Source organism: Macrobrachium rosenbergii, chromosome 15, assembly GCF_040412425.1.
Source record: "Macrobrachium rosenbergii isolate ZJJX-2024 chromosome 15, ASM4041242v1, whole genome shotgun sequence".
NCBI classification, from domain to species: Eukaryota; Metazoa; Arthropoda; class Malacostraca; order Decapoda; family Palaemonidae; genus Macrobrachium; species Macrobrachium rosenbergii.
The window spans coordinates 44,165,121-44,174,451 of record NC_089755.1 but is presented as its reverse complement, the minus strand read 5'-3'; positions in this window follow the sequence as shown (position 1 = coordinate 44,174,451).

Genomic DNA, 9,331 nt, shown 5'->3' with positions numbered 1-9,331 from the left:
TCTGCCTGGAATCTAAACACTTGAAAGCTTTTGTAATCTTTTGCAAAGAATATAATTTATGCGTTTCGCAATCCGCCTTCTTATTTCAGCATATTCTTGAGTTTTCATTACCCCACCGTTGGAAGGGCGAACATAATACAAGCAATATATATTTCTGTCGTCATTCCAGTTTTTTTTAAGGAAATAAAGGCGCGTTGCTCGCAATGCCAGCATTACGCAATTTCATAACCATTCCTGTTCTGAAGTGCAATAAAGCTGGGCTGCCCATAACACGCGAAACAATGCTTTATCGTTCTCTTTCTGAGGAGTGCAATTTGGTTGCTCGTAACGCATTTATTACATATTTTCATTATTATTCCCGTAAGATGAGTACAGTACGGTACACATAATGTAAGCATTACATACTGTCATTAAGATTCTTTTCCTGATTAGGAGCAAAGTTAGGCTAACCGTAATGACCATTAGTTAGGTTACTTTGATGAATGTCCATTTTACCAACGGATCAAATATCTTTGTTTTTTTTTTAACTGTCAGTGGTGGTGGGAGGGGGGCGGGGACTAGTTGAATGGCTTTAGATCAGCCGAATAACTTGTCTTCAAATTTTCATGCCTCTTCTCGATACTCGAGCTAACAGGAACAGCCACTGTACTAATTCAAATCCAGAAGTTTTATCTACATAATAGTTGACATCAAATGTATCAGCATGCTTATATAACCCACCAACACACGTAGCAAAACTTGCTACTGATGAATTAATGGGTAGCAATCCGTTCACGAACCAATATGTCAATCTGTTCAGTTTTTTTGGACTGGCTGCTGCGAAACGGTCTTCCTGGCAATGCTGCTGATCTGTATGCTTGTAAATTTCCACAGAAACTTTAATACCGCTCAGAACTTCAAGCGAAAACGCCAGGAAAAGCTTCCATTGTTTTTAAAGAAAAGCGTAAACTTATCTCCAGCCATTTATCTATTCATTATTCTCTTCGCAATTTTCTTCTCTATCTTCTATTTCACTTTTTCCGCAACAACATTCTGCCTGTTTCGAAATTACACGAGTTTGTTGGTTTGTTTCACAGAAATGTCAACACGCCTGGAATGATAACAGCAACAGTAACGATGATCCTATTGCCAACGGTAATGATTCCAGATAGCTAATGAGAGATCGTCCTCTAAGACCAATCGAATAACAACTTGTAGTTGGTAATGAGCAAAAGACGTCAATCTAAGAATAATCATTGTTCTTGCAGTTGGTAATGAGGAAAAGGTGTCAATTTAAGTATAATCATTGTTATTGTAGTTGGTAATGAGCAAAGATGTTAATTTAAGTACAATCATTATTCTTGTAGTTGGTAATGAGCAAAATATGTCAATTTAAGAATAATCATTGTTCTTGCAGTTGGTTATGAGCAAAGATGTTAATTTAAGTATAATCATTATTCTTGGAGTTGGTAATGAGCAAAAGATGTCAATTTAAGAATAATCATTGTTCTTGTAGTTGGCAATGAGCAAAGATGTTAATTTAAGTATAATCATTATTCTTGTAGTTGGTAATGGGCAAAGATGTTAATTTAAGTATAATCATTGTTCTTGTAGTTGGTAATGAACAAAAAGTTGTCAACTGAAGTATAATCATTGTTACTGCATTGAAGGAGGTTCGTTAAGAGGAATAGGAGCAATTTTCGGTGGCCCTCTCTGGAAGGAAAGCGACAGAGGTTAATGAAGGCCAATGTATCCTTGACACAGATCAACCACCACAGTTAAGATGATGTAAGGGTTCCAAACCACCAGCCCGACTCCCCTCACCCCTCCCCCAAAACCCGGTTCACCCACCCCAAATATATACACACACATAGGCCCCTCCTCCCAACCTCTCCTCTCCACCCCAGCCTCCCCCACTCTCCGCCCCAATCCCCCTCTCCGCCCAAACCCCATCCCCGTCCACCCCACCCCAAAACATATATACACAAAACATACCTCTCCCTCTCCCAATCCCAAACACCCATCCAAAACCACCCCAAATACACACACACTCACACACAGAAACACATCAAAGCATCAGTATCTAATGTTATGAGATAGAAGAAATATTATTTTTCGAGAGCTACGAAGTGAAGGTTTCTCATAAAAGCCGTTCTTGTTTCGAAACCACTCAGCCCTTCGGTCAAGATGGAAGTCTTTCGCAATCCGATCCTCAAATTGCTCTTGAAAAAAAAAAGCGCTGGATGAAACGAGGCTGAATATGTCCTGTGGAAAGGACGTCATTCCTGACTGAAGTTTGGAAAAACAATATAAGCTGAGGAGGGAAAAAGCAAAAAAAAAAAAATTATAAAAAAAAAAAAATAATAATAATAATAATAATAATATACTTTTGGGTATAGACCCTCTTTCAAACATGTTTTGTTGAATATGATGCCGCCTTCGTCCTCATCAATACTCAAGAATACCGTAGGAAAATAGAAGAAATACTCGCTGGTCAGACGAAATTCAAGAGAATCACAAAGAACCCAGTAGACGACATTAAACGCGAAGCACACAAAGTCGTCTGCTGAATTTCTACAAGTTCTCCGGTCGGCCCGGCCCGGTGGTTTCATCGCCTCTATGGATGTAGAATCTCTCTTCACAAACGTACCTGTCGATGAAACCATCTCTATGATCGCCGACGGAGTCTACCGAAATCCTTCAGTTACCCCTCTCCACATCCCTGAACACATCCTTCGGTCTCTCTTGGAGATATGTACGAAAAAGGTCCCGTTCGCGAACCACCATGGACACATGTATGTACAAGTGGATGGAGTCGCCATGGGTTCCCCCATAGGAGTGTTGTTTGCAAATTTTGACATGGGTACGGTTGAGCAACTGGTCTTCGCTAACGTACGTAAAGCCCCCGTTTACGTGCGTTATATCGACGACACCTTCCTCCGTGCAGACTCACAAAAGGAGATTGATAACTTACGGGCTGCCTTCCACCAGCACAGCAGCCTTCCTTCACCATAGAATATGCTGAAAACAACCGCCTCCCCTTCCTCGACGTGTTGGTAGCGCAACAGGGCACCGCCTACAGCACTTCCGTTTACACCAAACCCACTAACTTTGGGCCTTTGCATGAATGGTGAGAGCGAGTGCCCAGAGCATTATAAAAACTCTGTTATTGCGCCCCTGCGTTCGTCGCGCCCTCTCCACTGCTCCTCAGGCGAAAAACGCATGAAGAGCTCGCTGACAGCGCCACCGAAGTATTAAGTTAACAACGGACACAAAAGCCGAGACATCCAAGACGTGCGTTGTAAAGAAAGGTTTGGAGAATTGGTACTAGTACATCACCCCTCCCAGAAGATATTAAATTATTCCTAGAGGGAGGTTCCACAAAACGGTATAGGACGATGAAAAGCCCTGAAAAACATCATGACACGTCGCCCCACCGACACGACGAAAAATGCATAACGGATCATCCACTATGCCAGCAAGAAGACGAGCATTCTTATTATGAAGAACAACCTGCTCGACAGAACCGCTGAAGAAAACCAGCGTGGTGTACTGGTACAAATGCTCTTCTGCGAGGATGTCCTATGACTCACATCGAATGACCATCATCGTCTTTCGAAACGGATTTCTGTCACGCCCAAGAGGGGCCATTTTCAACCATGTTAGAGACGCTCATAACCTCGTGTCCGGGCGTAGTGGATATTATCAATTGTTCAGCCATAACAGATCAAGCCCCCTGACCACCGAAGACTACGGATACTAGAGGTAGCGTATATAGGAACAGAAAAAACGAGCATTAATACTACACCAGAAACCTATCTGCTTCCGACAGCGGCACGACGCCCTATCACAGCGCCTCCTGAAAACTCAACTGTCGGAACATCCCAGCAGGATGTTGAGAACAGCGGCAACGAGCAAGACCTCCTGACGAGGACGTGACCTTTAATGAAACTATACACGCATTCTCCACAGGGCGCATCTACGGAACCATAGGGCTTCGCCAGAGCAGCCATTATGCCTCTGAGATTAAGGCCGAGAAAACCGCCAACTAATGGGAGAAGACCATGCCCAGTGACGTCAGCGCCTTCCTTTGCCAATCAAAAATCAGCGCTCTTCGGCCAGTCAAAAGCAGACCGTGACCAGCGCCCCGGCTGATATAAAAAGCGAGACCAGAGTCCTCAATCTCAGGCTGCCTAGAGCAAGAGCCCGTGCTGGCACAAGGCCAGCTACATCTGAAACAACAACAAGCCCTTACCAATTATTCAGCTTTCCGCCTGAAGAAGGAAGAAGGCCTGAAACGTGTCGCGATACTTACGATCCCAAAGCCCCAACGACCCCGCACTTAGATTTTTGGACCCCGCCTCGGAATTTCCATTAACTATCGATATCTGATATTTTTATAAATAAAAATTCTGCAATGAACTCTTAGCACTTTACTTAATTCTGTTGCTGAAGAAGAAAAAAGACTAATTAGAAGAGTTGAACGAATAATCTACAAGATTAATGCAACCAAGGTTGCCGTCATATTCAACAAAATAATATTAATAATAATAAATTTCCAGGGTAATGCTCATGATTTTTTTAGGAATTTAATGATTTGACGTCATTCCTTGACTGGACATCTGGAAAAACACAATATAAGCTGAGAAGGGGAAAAAGAAAAAAAATAACTCAAAATAATATTATAATAATAAATTTCCAGGGTAACGCTCGTGATTTTTTTTTTTTAGGAATTTAATGATTTGACGTCATTCCTTGACTGGAAGAATGGAAAACACACTATAAACTGAAAAGAGAAAAAGTCAGAAATAAAAAAAATAATAAATTTCTAGGGTAATGCCCACAAGTTTTTTTTTATTTTTTGAGGAATTTGATGATCTGAAAAATCTCTGAACGATTTCAAAAAGAAATATTGTAGTCATCACAAAAAAAATGTATATACAGGATAAATCTATCAAGAATTTCTCTTTGAAAATCCGGTGTACAGTTCATACAGAACGTTACTGATGTCACTGGCTTCTTTTACGAAGATGAAAATTAATGTAGATTTCTCGGCATCAGTTTAGACATGGAAAAATCATCCGATATTTTTTAAAACGAATGAAGTTTACGCAACAATATCGGAAATGCATTTCTCTTACTATCCTGACTTTCGATATTCAGATGAAGGGGGACGAAAACAAAATCATTTCTCTTCATTTCTTAAAGGAGAAATGATCCCTGGTGAGGCGAATGGTCTCCTGGCTCTGTAGAATAATCTTTGCTCCGTCAGTGAAGGAAAAATAACGTTAGTACTCTTCTGTCCTATTGGGTCATACATAAATCAACATAAATCATTCTAATTCCTGTTTATTAACTTCGTTCATCCCACACATGAGCCTATGTCTTGGATTATATATATATATATATATATATATATATATAAAGAGTATATATATATATATATATATATATATATATATATATACGAGTATATATATATATATATATATATATATATATATATATAACTGTATATATATAAATATATATATATACACACACTATATATATATATATATATATATATATATATATATATATATATATATATATATATATACTTGTATATATATATATATATAAAAATAATGTGTACAAGTAGGCATCACAAGAAAAAATTTATTATAATTTCATATATATATATATATATATATATATATATATATATATATAATACATACATATTATTGCATATGTGTGTGTGTATGTATGCGTGATAGATTTTTTGTATGTATGTATGTCATGTGTAAACATATATCTCCAAATTACGAGAACTTACATGAATACATGAAACAGTTAAAAGGCGCAATTGAGATATAGTCTGATAAGCTAGTTGACGTCCTGATTGAAAAAGCAACCTATTGCAGCTTTAGTGTCCTTTAAAAGAAAATTGTTGTGACACCTTTTGCTGTCCGTCCGCACTTTTTCTGTCCGCCCTCAGATCTTAAAAACTACAGAGGCTGGAGGACTGCAAACTGGCATGTTGATCATCCACCCTCCAATCATCAAACATACCAAATTGCAGCCCTCTAGCCTCAGTGGTTCTTATTTTATTCAAGGCTAAGGTTTCGTGCGTCTGACAGCGCTTTCTGGAAGCGTGATGCGCACCTCACTCCACGGCATTTGGGGAGTAACTGAGCTCTGAGCGTTGCGAGGTCGTAGCTGATAGTTTTATACAGCATTATACGCTGTACAGAAAACTCGACTGTGCCGAAGAAACATCGGCGCATTTTTTTAACTTGTTGTTATCATAATCTCTACTAAATGAAAATTTACATTTCACCCTTTACAACACAATAAAGCTCACCAATCACTTCATTTTTCCCTTGAGAGACTTGGCACCAGAAATCACTCTTCGTGAAAGCATTGCAATGCAAAGGAAACAAAATGCAAGAATCTTTATTAAAGATTCTGTGTCACGCAATTACTTTGATGCAGAAACGGCATTAATAATTTATTCCCTCTTTTCAATAATGTTTTTTTTTATTGGTGTTTTGGAGAAATCAAAAGAGACACTCCGTAAAACTAAATGCATTGAATTGTTAGTTTTTGTATTTGCCACCTTTCTGAATGTTTGCGTAGCTTTGATGAACACGTGACTTCCTGTTCAGCGACAATTTTTTTTTCATTTACAGTCTAATTTTTTTTTTAGTCAGTTTTTAGTGCCCAAAATGTACCGATTATCATGAAGCCAATTATCATTAAAAACATTCATTTGGTTTTGATAGAAATAAAAAATACGGAAATTTGTTCTCTCAGAGTTTGCGGTTTCATGTATCATAAATAATCATAAGTTATATTTTACTGATTCACGCTGTGGCAGAAACTAATGTAGTATTGCTATTCATGCCATGATGTTTTAGCACACTGGATTTTATGTCGTTCTTCCCCGTAAAGATGTTTCGATTCTTTTTTTTTTGGGGGGGGAAATTGAATATCGGTTGGTTAATCGTTATCTCGAATGGCGTCGAAATAAATTTGATAAATGTTGTCGATAACGAGACTGAGTCAGCTTCTTTATCGCAAAGGAAACTTGGCGTTATTGATGTCCGTTTTCTTTAATTTTTTTTTTCTACCTCTTTGTCGAAAAGGAAAACCTGACGTCATAGTTGTCCCTTTTTTTCCTTGTTTTTTTAGCTTCCTTGTAGAAAAGGAAAACTAGCGTCAAAGTTGTCCGTGTTCTTTCCTTGTTTTTTTCTGCTTCTTTGTCGAAAAGGAAAACCTGGCGTCATAGTTGTCCCTTTTTTTCCTTGTTTCTTTTTTGCTTCTTTATCTAAAAGGAAAAGCTGACGTCATAGTTGTCCCTCTTTTTTCTTCTTTTTTTTTGCTTCTTTATCGAAAAGGAAAAGTGACGTCATTGTTGTCCGTTTTCTTTCCTTGTTTTTTCCCGCTTCTTTATCGAAAAGGAAAACCTAGCGTTATCATTGTCCGATTCCTTTCCTTGTTTTTTCCGCTTCTTTATCGAAAAGGAAAATCTGACGTCATAGTTGTCCATTTTCTTTCCTTCTTTCTCGCTTCTTTATCGAAAAGGAAAACCTGACGTCATAGATGTCCGTTTTCTTTCCTTCTTTTTCGCTTCTTTATCGAAAAGGAAAAGCTGACGTCATAGTTGTCCGTTTTCTTTCCTTCTTTCTCGCTTCTTTATCGAAAAGGAAAAGCTGACGTCATAGTCGTCCGTTTTCTTTCCTTCTTTTTCGCTTCTTTATCGAAAAGGAAAAGCTGACGTCATAGTTGTCTGTTTTCCCTTTTTCTTCGCTTCTTTATCGAAAGGAAAAAATCTGACGTCATAGGTTCCGTTTTCTTTCCTCTTCGCTTCTTTATCGAAAAGCGAAAATCTGACGTCATAGTTGTCCGTTTTCTTTCCTTCTTTCTCGCTTCTTTATCGAAAAGGAAAACCTGACGTCATATTTGTCCGTTTTCCTTCCTTCTTTTTCGCTTCTTTATCGAAAAGGAAAACCTGACGTCATAGTTGTCCGTTTTCCTTCCTTCTTTTTCGCTTCTTTATCGAAAAGGAAAAGCTGACGTCATAGTTGTCCGTTTTCTTTTCCTTCTTTTCGCTTCTTTTATCGAAAAGTGAAAAATCTGACGTCATAGTTGTCCGTTTTCTTCCCTTCTTTTCGCTTTATCGAAAATGGAAAAGCTGACGTCATAGCGTCCGTTTTCTTTCCTTCTTTTCGCTTCTTTATCGAAAAGGCGAAAAAGCTGACGTCATATTTGTCCGTTTCTTTCCTTCTTTTTCGCTTTCTTATCGAAAAGGAAAATCTGACGTCATAGTTGTCCGTTTTTCCTCTTTTCGCTTTTATCGAAAAGGAAAAGCTGACGTCATAGTTGTCCGTTTTCTTTCCTTCTTTTTCGCTTCTTTATCGAAAAGGAAAAGCTGACGTCATAGTTGTCCGTTTTCTTTCCTTCTTTTTCGCTTCTTTATCGAAAAGGAAAATCTGACGTCATAGTTGTCCGTTTTCTTTTCCTTTCTCGCTTTTATCGAAAAGGAAAAGCTGATCATAGTTGTCCGTTTTCTTTCCTTCTTTTTCGCTTCTTTATCGAAAAGGAAAACCTGGCGTCATCGTTGTCCGTTTTCTATCCTTATTTTTTTCTTTTCGCTTAAATTTTATTGCACCGAGGAAAATGTGTCCTCTTGGACATGCCTGAAACATGTCCTCTGTTTGCCTATCTCAGTTTCCCTCACACAGAAACACACAAGATTCTGTTCAGCGCGAACGCCTTCGACAAAATATTCACGTATGTCCAAAACCAAGCGAAAATAACAGAAATACTAAATTAAATTAACTATTGGACCCTTAGGAATGCGTCCATCTATTGTAATGACTAGCTACGATGAAAGACCTACAACGCTAAAAAGGCTTTGTGTCGTATTCGCCTCCAAAGCTAGACTATGCAAAAAGAATAGAACAGAATATAGAATTTAGGCCAAGCACTGGGACCTGTGAGGTCATTCAGCGCTGGAAGGGAAATTGAGAGTAGGCCTCGGTAGGTTTGAAAGGTGTAACGGGAGGAAAACCTCGCATTTTCATGAAACAATTGTTATGAGAGGGTCGATAGCAAGATGGAAGAAAGAGAATATGAATGGAGGTACAGTAAAAGGAATGAGAGGAGTTGCAGCTAGGGGCCGAAGGGACGCTGCAAAGAACCTTCAGTAATGCCTACAGTGCACCGCATGAGGTGCACTGACGGCACTACCCAACTACGGGGTTAACCATGACAGACGTGAATTACGCGCTTAACGTTAATCGTGAGAGACGGGTAAGAAGAATATTACATTACCCACCATGGTATGTATGGTATTAGCCAT